The sequence below is a fragment of the Ambystoma mexicanum genome, chromosome 2p (assembly GCF_040938575.1).
Source record: "Ambystoma mexicanum isolate Mex_15411 chromosome 2p, UKY_AmexF1_1, whole genome shotgun sequence".
Classification (NCBI taxonomy): domain Eukaryota; kingdom Metazoa; phylum Chordata; class Amphibia; order Caudata; family Ambystomatidae; genus Ambystoma; species Ambystoma mexicanum.
The window spans coordinates 110,007,327-110,025,778 of NC_090923.1; positions in this window are offsets into that span (position 1 = coordinate 110,007,327).

Below are 18,452 nucleotides of genomic sequence, written 5' to 3' on the forward strand. Positions count from 1 at the left end.
CCCTTGAGTGCTTTACTGCAGCTGCGAACGCAGCCCGCGGTAAAATCCCATAAGGTAGTAAAAAGTAAACCACTGCCACCAGCCCTTCAGTAAGAAAAGGGTATAATAAAAATGTTACATGAGAAGCTAGACAAAGGGGATACTAAGTAACCCCTCCAGCACCCCATTGTAAGATAGTGTGTGCTGGGTCTAGAAAGTTACAAATGTAAGTAAAGTCAATTTCACTTTACTGCTCTGGGAAGCAGTAGTTTATCCCAGAGAAGGTATTAAACCTTTGGGAAATCTGCAGGCTTCCCTGTGTCACTGCACTGAAGGTGCTGTGTGACACAATGTACAAGATGATGTCTATGGAGTTTATCAGACTCCACAACTAAAAAAACACAGAGTACAAAATCACATTAAAATACATAAGAGAGTGGGAAAAAGGATCTCACTCTCTCCTGGTTAAAAAAATAAAGTCCTCAAAATCCAGCAAAGTTGCTGGGGGTCTCTAAGGTAGAGGCAATTGTCACATTTCTGAGAATTCTCCCTAACACTGATGCACAGTTAGTTTTCAGGAATTCTATCTAAATGAGGTGCAAGCTAATTTTCACACATCTATCCAAATGTGGCATTGGCTAATAATCACAATTCTTTCTATATGTGACTCAGGTTAATGTTCACAATCTTGTTTAGATATGATATTAATTAATATTCACAATTCTATCTAAGTGTGACAGGGCTAATAATCACAATTCTGTCTAAATTTGACCCAGGTTAATATTCACAATCCTGTCTAGATATGACGCTAGTTAATATTCACAATTCTATCTAAACGTGACATAAGGTAATATTGCACAATCCTGTCTGGATGTGATGCAAGTTAATATTTACAATCCTGTCTAGGTGTGACACAAGCGAGTATTCATGAGTCTATCTAAATGTGGCAATGGATAATATTTGCATTTCTATCTAAATGTGGCAGAGGCTAATATTTCACAATCCGTCTAGTTGTGTAGCAAGGTAATATTCATAATTCTATCTAAACGTGACGCAAGCTAATATTCCCAATCCTGTCTAGATGTGACGCAAGCTAATGTTCATAATTCGATCTAAATATGACACAGGGTAATATTGACAATCCTGTCTAGATGTGAGACTAGTTGATATTCACAATTCTATATAAATGTTACACAGGCTAATATTTCACAATTCCCTCCAGTATTCTATCTAAATGTGGCACTGGATAATAATCACAGTTCTATCTAAATGTGGCACAGGCTAATATTCCCAATCCTGTCTAGAGGTGACGCAAGCTAATCACAATTCTATCTAAAAGTGACACAGTTAATATTCACAACCCTGTTTAGATGTGGCGCAGGCTAATATTCACAATCCTTTCTAGATGTGAAGCAAGGTAATATTCACAATTCTATCTAAATGTGGCATAGGCTAATAGGCTAATGGTCAAAGTTTTTTGCAGATGGCTAGCATAGATAGAGCACAACACATCTAGATGTGAGAGATGGCTAGATAGTACAGGATATAGTTTAGTGGGTATGTGTGTGGTTAATAGCGGCCAGAGGAATTGTTACAACATGCAGGCTTCAAGCAAACAGATGGTGGGAGGATATGGTATGAGAGAGGTGGGCCAGTTTGGTGGGCCACAGTGATTGCTGTGCCTCCTGTCTCCACTACACCTACTTTGTCTGTTGCTGCTGGTTGGCGGCTGCGTGATTTAGGCTTCTTGGTTAATTACAACATAGCATGACAAGTTACATACATGCAGAATGATAGAGAACAGTATGTTGGTTCTACCTAAGAAGGGTGGTACCAGTTTGCAACTTTTCAGTTGAAGAGCTTAGTTTTGATGGCTTTCCTGAAAACTTGGTGGCATTCGATCTGTCTCAGGTGAGGAAGGAGTGCGTTCCAGTGTGTGACGGACAGTGTGGAAAAGCTGGAGCCGCCTGCATGGGCTTTACGGGTTTTGGGTGTGAGGATAGTGTTGGAGTAGCCTTCTCTGAGGGGTCTTGAGGCAGTATGCCTCGTGATTCTTTGTGATAGGTATGGGGGTGCAAGCTCATGGAGGCATTTGTGGGTGATTGCAAGAGTTTTAAAGACAATTCTCTCTTTGACTGGAAACCAGTGTACCTGTCTTCTCACTTCAGTGATGTGGTCTCTTCTGGATGTTCCAGTGGCTGCCCTGAGTGTGCTATTTTGCACCAGCTGGAGTTTGTTGAGGTTTTTTTTGGATGTCCCAATGAGGAGAGCATTGCAATAATCAACCCTAGAGTCAATTATCGCCCTTGCAATAGTAAGGTAGTTCTCACGGGATAGGAAGGGTCTAGCAGCGTTTAGCACTTTGGTGTAGTACGCAGATGAGGAGGCAATGGCATTAACCTGCCTGTCCATAGTCAGGTCGGCATCCAAGTAGATACCAAGGGTCTTGACATTGTTAGAGACTTTGATGGGAATGCTGTCAATAGAGAAGGATGAGTACTGCTCATCGAGGTTGCCTAGGGTGGTGGGTGATCCTATGAGCAGGAGCTCAGTTTTTTTCGCTGTTGAGGCAGAGCCAGTTGTCCGCCATCCAGGATTGGATGGTGGAGTAAATGGAGGTGAGTGTGGTAAGATTTGCGTCATAGTCCCCTGTGAGTGGAATAAGCACCTGCGTATCATCAGCATAGTTGGTGTATGAGATGTGCATTGCATCAAGGATGCTGAACAAGGGTCTTGTAAAGAGGTTGTAGAGGGTAGGTGCAATGCACTAACACTGTGGGACGCCACATTTAATGTGGCTAGGGGTGCTTCTATGGGAGCTGCCCTTTGCCTGAGGGCCCTTAGCCGCTGGGGTGTAAGCGACTTCAATTCAACACTACAATTAAGTCAATGCCTAGTCTGGGATGCTGATGGAAGCCCTTATTGATGTATTTTTATGTCCAGTTCATTTACTCTGGATGGCAACCCTTATATAACGCCCCTCTCTCAGAATCCCCCCGACCCCGCTGAGCCAAGAAGTAGGTTTGTTTTGCAAATTTAAAAGGTTTATTTGAAAATTAAACAATATATATCTATCACACTTTTATAGTGAATTAATATTTGATAGCACACTTGTGAGGATGATAGTGATCAACAATGGATAATGTTACAGTGGTACACTCTTTCTGATGGCTTAGAAGTGATATAGAGAGGAAGAAGTAGCTGAGAATGCTTTTATGGCTTCAAGGACAATGCAATGATGAATGAAAATGCAGTACAGAAAATAAACTTGATATGACTTCAACAAAAGACAATGTAATCACTTCTCTTTGACAATTCACCCCCCCTCCCCTTTATGCAAGGTAAGGAGATGCAAAGGAGAGCATACAGTTCTCAGGAATGCAACCAAATATAATTCATTTCCCCCTAGCAAGCTTAGAGGAAAACAGGTAGGAGTTTTAAACACAGGCAATATACTTTGATGTGGTTGCAATTAAGTGAAAAATATGCGAAAAATGCTTTTAATTCCCTATAGGAGGTTCAGGGTGACTGAGAGATACTTAAATTAATTCAGGATCACTTTAGCAATGCTCTATGAATGATTGTCAGGTTGCACACGAATTTCAGCAAGGAAAGCAAGGACAAATATTTTTACACGTGGCTGAAATTAAGCAAAATGTCAAATCGCGGCAAATGTAGTCGCGTGCGTCGAGCGCAATTACGGAGGCACTATAAGGGATAGCAAGTCAGTTTGACTCGCTCCTAGCACAAACGGTTCAGGAGATACGGCCGATTTAGTAAAGGTAGTTTTTTGGATTTGAAATTTTAAAGCTCAAAATGACAGATGACAGTTTTCAGTTTTAAAGATGACAGAATGGCACGATTCTAGGAGGCAGTTCTAATAGGCTAAAATAGTTTGGATTAGATTATTTTAAACTAAGAGATTGCTTTTGGCACAGTCCTGACTGGGTACTCACACTCAAATTTAGACAGGAATGCGGCTTCGTCACCGATCGGGTCAGGATTGGCTGGACCTCTGCTAGCAGTTCTTCACAGCGATCTGGTCTCTGGTTCTCTCTGGTTCCGGATACAGCACTGCTTTCTGGATACTGCTACAGGTTCTTGCAAAAGTTCTTGGCAAAGAATTCAAACAGCTCGCCCAGCTGTTGAATAGTTTGGTTGGTTTTGAGGCCTGCTGAAGAGGATTCAGCTTGTGGATTCAGGCCTCTCTGCTACAAATTCTGGAGTTAATTTCTGGTCTCTGGAGATTGATGGATTTGAAGTCTGGATCTCTGGATGTGAAGTCTGAAGTCTCCCGGCAAAGCGTCCTGCAAGAAAGTGGAAAGTGAATGTCTACCTGGGTTCCAATGGCTCTTTTTATGTGTTTTGAAAATGGGTGTGTGCCTGGGCCTAGCTAAGCCTGCCCCTCTCACTTATCATTGGCCAGTTCCTCCTCTCTTCCTTGATTGGGGGAACTGGGTTGTGAGTCAGAGTGATGAGGTAGGTTTATGGTCAGAGGATCCTCCCCTTGTCAAATTGCACACACATCTATTTCTGATTCAAATACATATTTATCTATGTACCATTTTTCTAATATTATAGGTCCAGTTAACATATTTTCTGTAGCACCAAACCATCCAATCCCTATCTTTGTACGATGTCGTGTCCACTTATGACAGAATTCTCCCCTTTTCATCCAGATAATGACCTCTAAACCTTTCCAGATTTTACACAAATGAGCACCAGGGATATGGGTTTCAGATGATAAAGTGTCAGATTTTTAACATGCATGCATTTGGAGTAACAACCTTTTTTCCCGCTACTATCCCCAAGAACATACCACAGGGTCCTAACAGCTCTTAAAATATGCACAGAAAAATTACAAAAATGATGATGTTATTTATATAATTTTGAAAAGTCTGCACTGTGAATTATCCATCTTTTTAAAATCATGCTCTGGCCCCAAAGGGGTGTGGTTTTCCAAAGCACATGGTGGAATTTCTGGTTTATCTACTTCTTCCAAGCTCGGCTTGCTCTCACAGGCACTGCCCCTCCCAGTTTCTCCCAAGAGGAAGCCATTCTACGACCCCCCCAATATAACATTTGCCTGAGTCCAGGACAGGGCTTTGCTCAACTTCCTGCAGTCTGCAGGTACCACTCCCCTAATTCAATCAGAGAGGTGTCACCTCCTTTTGGTAGGGACAGCAGGCTGCAGCCAGGCCTGGGAAGAGTTGTTGAGCCAGTTCAACTCCTGTCGGGGGTAGTTGTCAGGCAGAATTCAGCTAAATGTCACTTTAGTTCCCAGTTTTCTACATTCAAATCCAACTTACAATTTTTGCACATGCAGCTAGAATGCTGATTCTAAGTTCAAAACTATGACATTTAAACAATTGCAACCTATGTGACACTCACAAGTAGGTCACTCATTTATTCTAAACATTTCGATTTTAGTGGCTTTAAACCCAAATTCACTTAAGCTGCTGACATCCCCAGCTATTTTTTATATATACATTACATAATTACTTCCTTCAAGTCAGTTCAGAATATAGTTTTACATTGTATCCACCTCTTAGCAAGTCTTTCCTTGGCCTGTTTTGGGTTCATTTGTTCAGTTTTACACAAAAGTCTGGTGGTTTTAAAACGCCGGCTTTCTGATAGTGGTGAGCACCAGTATTGCATCCATTTTTGACATTAAGAAAATGAATTCCCCACAGTTCTGGGTTGCTTTTGGCAATCAGCATTGCCATTCCCAATGGTTTCAGGCTACTGTGTGTGTAGCCCAATGGTTGTTTTAGGCAGTGCCCTCCTGTGCTCACAACATAGGCAAAAATGGGTGGCATCCTATTCTTCATGTTTTCCCTGTGCACTCTCTGGGGAGTTCTGGCCATCATGATGTTTTCAATGCCAGTAATGCACAGTTTTATGGTAGGGCTTGGATGCATGGGTAAAAACATCCCACAAGCCCCCCTCTTGCGATGGCCATTCTGATCTTTCACTGATGGAACTCGCAAGATCTGGGATGTTCGCCTCATCTTCTTCCAATTCCGTAGATGACACAGTTCAGCATCTTTTCCTCCATCCGGTTGGATCGATCGGTTCTTCTCGCCTGTCCTGGTGGGAATATTGGGCGGTACCCCGGGCCCCTCGGATCTTTGCTCCCGGTCTCCGGGTCGTTCTCCTTGGTCATCTCTCCTAGTGTGATAAAGCAAAAGCGGCAATACCTTTTCGTAGACATTTCTCCACCACTATTAATGGTGGGGCGGCATATACATTTTATACATCAGGATACATTTTTCAGTCTTATTTTAAAACAAGATATAACATGAAACATTTTTTTTCCAATCATAATATTTTAGAGACTATATGTGGGATATTTTAGGATGGGAACTGAATTAATCTGGAGCGGTCCCCTCTGGTATTGCAGAGGACTCCTCCAGTTGCTGCAGTGTGTGCCTGGGATGGCAACACGTTAGCTGATTTATATGTACCCACTTGTCTTCCCCCTCTGCCGAACTGCCTTTGGGGATGCGGATCTTGTAAGCTACAGGGGAGATTTTGTCTATCATTTCAAACGGTCCCTTCCATGTAGGCAAAAATGTTCGCTGTTTGGCCTGGTTCCTTTGGAAATCGTATCGATAGACCCGGTCTCCCACAGTATATTCCTTCCTGGTGGTCTTCAGGTCGTAGTGGGTTTTCATGCTATCAGCTGATCTTTCTAGATTCCGCTGAGCATAGGCAAAAGCATGCTGAAGGTGTTTCCTTAAATTCTCCACATACTCATGAGCTGTGGAGGCATTTATCAGTGTCTGCTCTTGGGTCCTGTAGAGCAAATGCTGGGGGAGCACCATCTTGCGTCTCTCTTAAGATTTCAAGTGTTGTATGAAACCCCCTATGACCGGCGGTGGCCGCATCATGGGCGTGACTTAACATCAGGCTTCGGAATGAGGTAGGGACCACCCACTGATCATGACCAGCTTGGGATTTCCTTACCAACAAACCGTCTTGGATTCGGAACCTTTTTGGACATTTCATCAACACTCTTAGGTCCTCTTTCCCAATGTAATCGGTATCCGTCAGGGGAAAGTTCTCAGGGTCCTCAATGTGTTGGTAAAACTTACCAATTATTGGATCCCCCTTCTGAGCTGCAATCAAATCAGCATCAGGGGTCTCCTTACTCCATTGTGCAGTTGAAAGATCATTGTGAGCATTTGTCTGGGATCTAGTGATAGCAGTGACCTGGATTTCCCCCAGCAGGGACTCTATTTCTATTAGATCCCCTTGGATGGCCCCGGTTTTGGCCAGCTGATCAGCTAAGTCATTTCCAGTTTTGTCTGGTCCCTCTACTTTGGAATGACCCTTGATCTTTTTCCAGTAGATGGTCATCCCATTCGATGTGACCAGATCATCAATATTTTGGATTAACTTCCCATGTTTCAGGGGTTTGTTAATAGCACATAATATGCCTCTGGTTTTCCAATTAACCAGGTGCTCCACGAACCTGTATCGTACATAATCCGAATCTGTGATTATGACCAGTTTGTGGAGTTGATGTTGGACAGCAGTGAGGATGGCCTGATGCACAGCCATCAACTCTGCCACCTGACTACTTCGGGGACCAATTTTGTATCCAGCGGAGGGTTCTGGAAACTCCTTCACCCATGCATTCCCTACGCCGGCCACCAGTTCTTTCTCCCCGTTGTTGTCAACATGGTAAGAGCATCCATCCACATAGACAGTGGGCATTCCCTCACACTTGTCTTCTTCAAAGACTTTGTGTGGGGAATTAAGGTATGCCTCCATGTTGTCCTTGATTTTTAGACATTCGTCCTCGAGACAGTTTTCTCTGGCACAATCATGCAAGTCAGCCAGACCTTGCGCGAGGGGACTCTTCTTGTTTTGGCCATATCTGACCTCCACAGGAAAGCCTTGCATTGACAGAATCCAGGAAGTAATTCGGGAATTACTCACATTTCCGGCCCGGATTCTGTCACTTTGGAGATATTGCAGAGGCTGGTGCGGAGTCTCCACTATGATGTGTTCCCCCTGGATAAACGGGCGGTAATTCTTCAGTGCCCACACCGTTGCCAGGAGTGCCTTCTCACAATCGTTGAATTTTTCCTCCACAGAGGATACAGTTTTGCTTGCATAGGAGATTACTTTATTGACCTTGTCATGCTTTTGGTATAATACTGCCGTCAAGCACGTATTAGAGAACCCTGTCTCCAGGAAGAACTCCTTGTTTCTGACAGGGTAAGCTAGGCAAGGCGCTTGTGAGAGGCTTCTCTTGAGTTGTCTTACTGCCTCGGATTGTTCTGGACCCCATTCCCACTTGACCTCCCCCCCTTCAAGAGATGAATCAGGGGTCTGGTGATCTCTGCGTAGCCCTCAATGAACTTTCTGCTGTAATTAGTCAGTCCAACGAGGCTCCTTAGTTCCCGCAGAGTGGTGGGGTCTTTCAGTTTCTGAAGTGCTTCCACTTTCTTTTCCTGGGGACAGAGACCCTGAGGAGAATTCTCATGCCCTAAGAAATTAACACGGGTTCTACACCACTGTGCTTTCTGAAAGGAAAGTTTTGCTCCGGTGGCCCTCAACTGTGTCAGAACATAACGGATCTCCGCTATGTGTTCCTCCACAGATGAACTTTTGATGAGGACATCATCTACATAAGCCAGGTTACCCCTCGCACCCAGGTCGGGCATGGCCTTGTGTAGGAAAATGTTGAATTAATTGCCGGAGTTGAGGTATCCAAAGGGAGTCCGGGTCCATGTGTACTGCTGGCCCCCAAAGGTAAAAGCCAGTTAGTATTGGTCCTCCCTACTGACAGACACGGTCCAGTATCCATTGGTCAGGTCTATTGCTGTGAATACCTGTGACCCCTGGATCTGGGCCAGCCCTTGGTCAAAGTAGGGCAGAGGCCATCGGGAAGTATAGACCCGTTTGTTGAGCTCCCTAAGGTCGGCGCAGAGTCTCCAATGGCCGTTTGGCTTCAATATTCCCAGCACCGGATTACTGAAGGTGCTGTGTACTGGACGGATTATTCCCCGGGACTCAAGGTTCGTAATTATTTCAGTAAGGGACTCCATGGATGCGAGAGGCAAACGATATTGCTTCACAAACACTGGAGTCATTCCAGGGTCCGTAGGAATTGTTGTGGTGTGGATGTCGGTGCGACCATAGTCATATGAGTCTACCGCAAAGAGATCTTGGAAATCCAAGAAAACTTGTTTCAACTTTTGCTTCTGTTCTAGAGTCACACAGGCATCAGCTAGGTTGACTCTCTCTTCCACCATCTGCCTGAAGCCTGGAAAGACTTCTAGTTTGGCTATCTCAGCGGCCTCCTCCAGCTGGGTGGAGAAGTCCCTGGTCAGAGTGCTGATTTGGACTGGAGGCTTCAGGTGGGAAAGGCAGCCCTCATGGACCTGGAAAATCACCTTATCCCTCCTGAAGTCACAAGTCACATCTTCCTTACCATAAGGGCAAGAAGTGTACACCAGGAAGTTCCCCCCATGCCGGGTAAATATCCTGTCTGGTGTTGTATTGTCATCACTGTCACTGTCAAAACAGTCCTTGGGGATTGGTCCTAACAGTTCATTTCTTAAATCAATGGAGAAATGTCGGTCATTAACCGCCATTCCAATAATGGTGCCCGCGGCTAGAGTAATACTCTTTAAGTCACTGTTATCCACCTCTATTGGAATGGCGTCATGTTCTATGTTGACTAATGGTGTTGGGTTTACCCCCAACCCTTGCTGTTGGAGAGAAGCATTTAGATGAATATTAGCATCAGGGTTTTTCAATTTTTGTCCTCTTTTAACTTTCACTCCCAGGGAGAATTGTCGGGTCCTTTCTGGGATGGTGACTTCCTCTTCAATCTGAATTTCAACTGCATAAGATAGCAATTGAGCTGACCTAAATGCTTTTTCTGGATCATCAAAGCCCATGGGATTAATTGCTAATCGGGACTAAGCTTTGAAGTTTATTAGGTCCAAACTAATGGCAAAGCGATTGAGAATATCACTGCCTAAGTAAAAGGCGGCAGTGACGTCTCGCACGACCCAGCAATTATGGACTATGCTCTTGTTGCCAATGGAGATTTTGAGCATACACCTGCTTGGCAGGAGATGTTTGGAATTGGGTGTTTCCAGATCCATTTCCCATTTGTCTATCAGTTTGAATGTGGGAATGGCTGGATCTTTTGGGAGTTGGCGGAACATGGCCTCGCTGATGAAGCTCTTACCTTTGTTCACACACACTCGAGCGAGAACAGAGTCCTTCCCATCATTTAATTGAACATGGATGAACAACTGCTCTCCAATTTGCTGAATATCAGCCAGGCTCTGAGCTGATTTCACATCTTTCTGGACTATAGGAGTGGGAGTGTCTGATTGTGGATTGGTAAAGAATTTCAGAGTATTGCCTTGCAGTGTGGAATACCACCTTAAACTGGAAGGAAGGTTGATTTTCAGAAATAGAGAGGACCCCCCATCACCAGTCTGTTGTCCTACTGCTATTACTGTCACGTCTGGAATTTGGTTGTTCTGGAAGTGAAATTCTACTTGGTCAGATTTTTGTTCAACCATGTGGCAGGTGCCGTTTAAACTAACATGGTTGACACTCTGTTTGAATTTTTTTGGTCGGCTAGTCTGGGTCCAGAGGACCTTGTTTACGCAATCTATCAGGGGTGACAACCTTCTCAGGAGGTCATTCCCTAGTAAACAAGGGGTGCCCTCTGGAGTTACTACTCTGACCGGGTGTTTCACCTTGTGTCGCCCAAATTTGATGTCCAAATCTGCAGTCCCCTCGACAGGAATTTCCTTCCCGTCAAAGTTCTGCAGTTGTCCAGGAAGAGAGGTGAGAGGAATATGGTAATTCTCCCCCCTTCCTGCATTTAGTTCATCAAAGGCCCTTTTGGACAGAAGGGTAGCTTGGGATCCAGTGTCCACCAGTGCCAAAATTGTACCCTGCCCCTGTACTTGTACCGGGGCATAGTATCTTCCCTCCTTCTCCTCAAGGGGGCACAGATAATGCACATTTTTGGACAACTGGTGGGCTAATTTTCTGGTTTTGGACATTGCTAGCGAAAAGATTTGGGCAGAATTCTGTGGAGAGCCTGGGGAATCTGAAAGAAAAAGTTGGCAACCTGAAATGGTTTCGGGTTCTGGGCCGCCCCCCCCTTTTTGGAGGCAGTCATCAGGATGGGTTTGACCCATGGGATTTTGGTATTGTTGGTTCTGGAACAGAATGATGGGCGGCGACAGCTCAATCCCCACATCTACCCAGTCTGTTGATTCGGTTTTAGGTTCCCCTGGTTCCGGTTCTGGGCCGCCCCTGCCTTTCGGGAGGCTGTCACCAGGATGGGTTTGAACCAGGGGTTTTTGGTTTTGTTGGTTCTGGGATAGGATGATGGGCGGTGACAGCTCAATCCCCACATCTACCCAGTCTGGATTGGAATCTCTTGGGACCCATTTTTCCTTGGGAGGAGTTCCCCCATCTCTGAAGGAGAAGATCCTTTTCCCAGGATCCTCTGAGGATCCCTCTCCCTCAAATTGGAAGACCTGTACCTCCTCCACAAAGTGGGTCTGTTTGGGTCCTTTGTTTCTCCTACCCCCCCCCCCTCTGCTCCTTGGGAGGCAGGCTTTCAGGGGCAGGAGATTTTGTTTCCGGTTCCTGGTTTTCCAGGGGCTGTTTACAAGTTGGGAAGGAAGGTTCCTTCAAGGCTTTACACCCCTCTTCCCCTTGTGCCTCCTCCCTGGGAACCGGTGGGTTATCGGGGTGCTGCCCCCGTCATTGTTCTGGAGCACCAGGTCCAGAGTTTGGGGCATTCTGCGGTGGCATGCTCATCTGAGGGTTCTGTTGAGCCCTCAGTATGTGACCCAGATCCCGGGCCATATTTTGGAACTGGCGCTCAAGTTGGGAAACCCGCTCAGGTTGCTACAGGGTTCTATTTTCTCCCCTGGGCTGATCCCGGGAAGGGTAGCTATCCCTTCTCTGGTAATACCCCAGGTTGGGAAGATTTGGGTCCCCCTCCACCCTTGGCCTCCCCTCTCCCGGATTAGGTTGTCTGGGCTCAGGGAATTGGGTAAAGCAGGATGGATGGTTTTGGGGCTGGAAACCTTGTGGATACCTGGGAAAAAAGTTCTGCCCAGTGTTTGGGGAATTTCTGCCCTCCTGTGGGAAGTTAGGAGGGAAGTTCCCTGGGTCAGGTGCTTGGCTGGATCCCCCCCTTGGGCTGGAGGAGTCCACACATAACCCAGGATTGGTTGGTTTCCCTTGTAGCGGGGACTTACATAATCAGGGGAGCGGGGGACCCCATTTGTGGGACTACCTCCTCGACTCCCTGTCTGTGACTGGCCCGAGGGCCTTCTGGGCTGTGAATTATTTGGTGCAGGCAGGTTTTTAGGCCCCCCATCTTCAAATCTAAAACGGGGGCAACCTTTACCTCTGCCACCTTGGCAGCAGCAGGGGTGCTGTTGGTTTTGGGGTTTTTCTGCGCATTACTTTTATTTTCTATGGGCTTCTGCACCTCATAGATCCGGGTGGCTTGCTCAATGACCCAGTCTAAAGATCTTTTCTTGTGAAAATCTCTCACTAGCTGGGTCATTATGTACTTGGGAAGAGCATGGAAAAATGTGTTGATGAATTCTCTGCTGTCCGTGCGCACCCTTCTGGTGGTTTGCGCAAAGGCACGCTTCAATTCTTGCACGAATTCTTGTGGGGCCTGATCCTCCCCACATTGCAAATTGTAGGCTGCCTTGTGAGCCTCTTGGGGATTTCTATGTACAGAAAAATGTTTCAAGATGGCCGCCCTATATGTGGACCATCTTGAATGGTTTTGGTCCTCCAGCCCCGCAAAGAAACTGGAGTATTCAGGGGAGAATGTCCATTTGACGTACTGGATGCAGCTACTGCTGTCCTTCAAATGGAAAGTCTCTATCATTTGCTCATAGAGCTCCAAGTGTTCCCAAACAGAATACTTTGTGTTCTTATGATAAGGCGTGATAACACTCCTGATTGCCTTAATCTGTTTTAAGGGGTCCTTAAGCAAGGCCCTTTTCACCTTATTGGCCTTTTTGGTTCGGGTAACCCTGGTCCATTCATCCTCTGATTCAGAAGCACTGCTCCCAGAGGTGCCCGTCTGATCTTCCAGGTTTTCCCGGATTCTGCGAGCCTAGGAATAGCTGGCAGAATGTGGGGACCTGATCTCCTGTGACGCTCAGAGGAGTCTTCAGATCCCTCCTTGCTACCAGGATTTAATGGGTACCCCCCCCACTGACCTAACTGGGCAGAGGTTTTCAGGATGCCCTTAATGGGCCTACTCTCCTGGGGTTCCCCACTAAATTGCACTGTGCTTAGGTGCCCTTACCCGGATGCCCGCCCATCCATTTCTGGGTGGTACTGGCCGATGAGCCCCATCCTTTTGGCTGGATAGTAATCTGCCATCCCTATGGTTCTGTACTCATGTGTGCCAGGGGACATGGGGGTGGCAGCGTCCAGGGACTGGGAGAGATGAAGGCCTCTGGTACTAGCGCTCCTGAGGTTATGCTCAGGCGTTTCCTTTTCCCAGCGAACCTCATCTCTATCAGCCCCTGCTCCCCGTTGCCATGCAAGAGCCTGCGCTTTCAGTTCCTCAGGTAAGGCCTTACTAGACTCTATCAGTCTCTCCTGCATGGCTACCTGTTGCTGGAGCCTATCATTGTGCTGGCAGAGAGCCTCATTATCTCTCTGTGCCTCCTGATTGGTCCTGGAGTACTGGGCCAGTCTTTGCTGCAGGAGGGTTACCTCCTGAGTCCCATCCCTACTGGCCTGCTCCTTTCTTGCCAGAGCCTCTTCCACCCTCCTGGTGTGCTCTAACAGGTTCTGATGCTCTTTTTGGAGGTCACCCAGCCCCTGGAGGGCCAAGTGATTTTCTTCAGTTTTTCTTTTTAAATGGCAGACTTCCTGGCCTAAAGTGTCCCTTTCCTGACTAAGAGTCTGCATCTGTGCTGCCAGGTCGTCCCTTGGCCTTTGAAGGGCACCAGCTTTCTGGCGCTCCTGATCAAACTCTGCCTGGGTATCCAGGTCTTTCAGGATCAGTTTATTGCTCTCTGCCTTTTCCCTATCTAGGTGGCTTTGCAGGGTGACTACCTGCTCAGCACATGCCCTATTGAAATCTAATTGTTGCTCCAGCTTTTTCTGGCTCTGCAGTAGGGAGTCCAAACCTTCTTGGTACTCTTTCTGTAAGGCCAGAAATCTGGTATCCTGGTCAGACTTTTCCTGTTGCAGGATACACATGTCCTCTTTGATTTTAATGAGATACTGTCTGCTCTCATTTTCTGACTCCTGGCTTCTGTGCATCTTCTGCTCAGAAGAGACCAGGTCAGATTGGGCCTTCTCTAACGCGATCTGTTGCCTATTTGCCAGATCTCAGCCTTCAGCACATTTGTCCTGCATGGCTCCCATATATAGATACAAATATGCCGCTATCCTAACCATCTTGTCGTGTTCATCTTTAGCTTTAGGAGCCATGTATAGTTCACTCAGGGCCACATGTAAGGGACCCTGATCTCTCCAGATATCTAACCCAGTTGCAGTAGTGACCTGTCGTGTGATTGCCTGCAACCACGCATCCTGGCCCTGCTCAGTCCATTCACCTCTCACAAATAGCTTATGTAGGAAGTGCTCTCTGGCTATTTTGATGTCTACCAGTGTCGTCATTCTGGAATTTGAGTTCCTTCCTGACTTACAGAAGTTTGTATTTTATTTTGCCAAAACAGACCATTTCCTTAGAGCGTTCCTTTGAGGGGTGCTTTCACAGTGTAAAACAGCTTGGTGATCTAACCGTATATGTGTATCCGGTCAGTTGACACACTGTATTAAGCTGCACAAGTGGTAAATCTAATCCAGAATATCCGGGCTACGAGCCCCCACTTTGTAAGCGACTTCAATTCAACACTACAGCTAAGTCAATGCCTAGTCTGGGATGCTGATGGAAGCCCTTATTGATGTATTTTTATGTCTAGTTAATTTACTCTGGATGACAACCCTTATATATCACCCCTCTCTCAGAATCCCCCCGACCCCGCTGAGCCAAGAAGTAGGTTTGTTTTGCAAATTGAAAAGGTTTATTTGAAAATTAAACAATATATATCTATCACACTTTTATAGTAAATTCATATTTGATAGCACACTTGTGAGGATGATAGTGATCAACAATGGATAATGTTACAGTGGTACACTCTTTTTGATGGCTTAGAAGTGATATAGAGAGGATGAAGTAGCTGAGAATGTTTTTATGGCTTCAAGGACAATGCAATGATGAATGAAAATGCAGTACAGAAAATAAACTTGATATGACTTCAACAAAAGACAATGTAATCACTTTTCTTTGACAATTCACCCCCCCCCCTTTATGCAAGGTAAGGAGATGAAAAGGAGGGCATACAGTTCTCAGGAATGCAATCAAATATAATTCAGTTCCCCCCTAGCAAGCTTAGAGGAAAACAGGTAGGAGTTTTAAACACAGGCAATATACTTTGATGTGGTTGCAATTAAGTGAAAAATATGCAGAAAATGCTTTTAATTCCCTATAGGAGGTCCAGGGTGAGTGAGAGATACTTAAATTAATTCAGGATCACTTTAGCAATGCTCTATGAATGATTGTCAGGTTGCACACGAATTTCAGCAAGGAAAGCAAGGACAAATATTTTTACCCGTGGCTGAAATTAAGCAAAATGTCAAATCGCTGCAAATTGAGTCACGTGCGTCGAGCGCAATTACGGGGGCACTATAAGGGGTAGCAAGTAGGATTTAGGTTTGTTGGACAGCTTAGAATCTTAGCTTTAAGATGACAGTTAAAACTCGCTCCAAACGGTTCCAGAGATACGGCCGATTTAGTAAAGGTAGTTTTTCAGATTTGAAATTTTAAAGCTCAGAATGACAGATGACAGTTTTCAGTTTTAAAAATGACAGAATGGCACGATTCTAGGAGGCAGTTCTAATAGGCTAAAATAGTTTGGATTAGATTATTTTAAACTAAGAGATTGGTTTCGGCACAGTCCTGACTGGGTACTCACACTCTAATTTAGACAGGAATGCGGCTTCGTCACCGATCGGGTCAGGATTGGCGGGACGTCTGCTAGCAGTTCTTCACAGCGATCTGGTCTCTGGTTCTCTCTGGTTCCGGATACAGCACTGCTTTCTGGATACTGCTACAGGTTCTTTTAAAAGTTCTTGGCAAAGAATTCAAACAGCTCGCCCAGCTGTTGAATAGTTTGGTTGGTTTTGAGGCCTGCTGAAGAGGATTCAGCTTGTGGATTCAGGCCTCTCTGCTACAAATTCTGGAGTTAATTTCTGGTCTCTGGAGATTGATGGATTTGAAGTCTGGATCTCTGGATGTGAAGTCTGAAGTCTCCCGGCAAAGCGTCCCGCAAGAAAGTGGAAAGTGAATGTCTACCTGGGTTCCAGTGGCTCTTTTTATGTGTTTTGAAAATGGGTGTGTGCCTGGGCCTAGCTAAGCCTGCCCCTCTCACTTATCATTGGCCAGATCCTCCTCTCTTCCTTGATTGGGGGAACTGGGTTGTGAGTCAGAGTGATGAGGTAGGTTTATGGTCAGAGGATCCTCCCCTTGTCAAATTGCACACAAATCTATTTCTGATTCAAATACATATTTATCTATGTACCATTTTTCTAATATTATAGGTCCAGTTAACATATTTTCTGTAGCACCAAACCATCCGATCCCTGTCTTTGTACGATGTCGTGTCCACTTATGACAGAATTCTCCCCTTTTCATCCAGATAACGACCTCTAAACCTTTCTAGATTTTACACAAATGTGCACCAGGGATATGGGTTTCAGATGATAAAGTGTCAGATTTTTAACATGCATACATTTGGAGTAACAACCTTTTTTCCCGCTACTATCCCCAAGAACATACCACAGGGTCCTAACACCTCTTAAAATGTGCACAGAAAAATCACAAAAATGATGATGTTATTTATATAATTTTGACAAGTCCGCACTGTGAATTATCTATCTTTTTAAAATCATGCTCTGGCCCCAAAGGGGGGTGGTTTTCCAAAGCACATGGTGGAATTTCTGGTTTATCCACTTCGCCCAAGCTCGGCTTGCTCTCACAGGTACTGCCCCTCCCAGTTTCTCCCAAGAGGAAGCCATTCTACGACCCCCCCAATATAACATTTGCCTGAGTCCAGGACAGGGCTTTGTTCAACTTCCTGCAGTCTGCAGGTACCACTCCTCTAATTCAATCAGAGAGGTGTCACCTCCTTTTGGTGGGGGCAGCAGGATGCAGCCAGGCCTGGGAAGAGTTGTTGAGCCAGTTCAACTCCTGTCGGGGGTAGTTGTCAGGCAGAATTCAGCTAAATGTCACTTTAGTTCCCAGTTTTCTACATTCAAATCCAATTTACAATGTTTGCACATGCAGCTAGAATGCTGATTCTAAGTTCAAAACTATGACATTTAAACAATTGCAACCTATGTGACACTCACAAGTAGGTCACTCATTTATTCTAAACATTTCGATTTTAGTGGCTTTAAACCCAAATTCACTTAAGCAGCTGACATCCCCAGCTATTTATTATATATACATTAAATAATTACTTCCTTCAAGTCATTTCAGAATATAGTTTTACATTGTATCCACCTCTTAGCAAGTCTTTACTTGGCCTGGTTTGGGTTCATTTGTTCAGCTTTACACAAAAGCCTGGTGGTTTTAAAACGCCGGCTTTCTGATAGTGGTGAGCACCAGTATTGCATCCATTTTTGACATTAAGAAAATGAATTCCCCACAGTTCTGGGTTGCTTTTGGCAATCAGCATTGCCATTCCCAATGGTTTCAGGCTACTGTGTGTGTAGCCCAATGGTTGTTTTAGGCAGTGCCCTCCTGTGCTCACAACATAGGCAAAAATGGGTGGCAGCCTATTCTTCATGTTATCCCTGTGCACTCTCTGGGGAGTTCTGGCCATCATGATGTTTTCAATGCCAGTAATGCACAGTTTTATGATAGGGCTTGGATGCATGGGTAAATACATCCCACAGGGGCTGGTTGGGTAGTTTAAGGGGGATCCCTGGCCAATCAGAAGGCGAGGGCGGGCTCAGAGGTGGGAGAAGGCAAGGTGGACGGAGGAAACAGCTTGGTGCGTGCATCCAGAAGGCTAGGTGCACACGAGTCCCAGATGGTGTCCAGTCATAATTTCGAATGAAAAATTTCGAAAGACAAAAAAGTCGAATAAAAAATGTTAGAAAAAAAAATGTCGAATTATTTTTTTTTGATATTTTTTTTTTGGCTCTAGTTTATATAAAAAAAATAGGTGAAAAAAGGGGGGGTTGGGAGTGGAACCCCCCCATTTCGAAAAAAAAACGTCAAAAAAAAATGCGACATTTTTGTTTTGACTTTTTTTTTTTACTTTTTGACTTTCGAGATTTTTGTATTCGAAATTATGTCTATAAACCGGACGGGTACACGGGCCAAAATGGCCACATAAACTGCACTTACC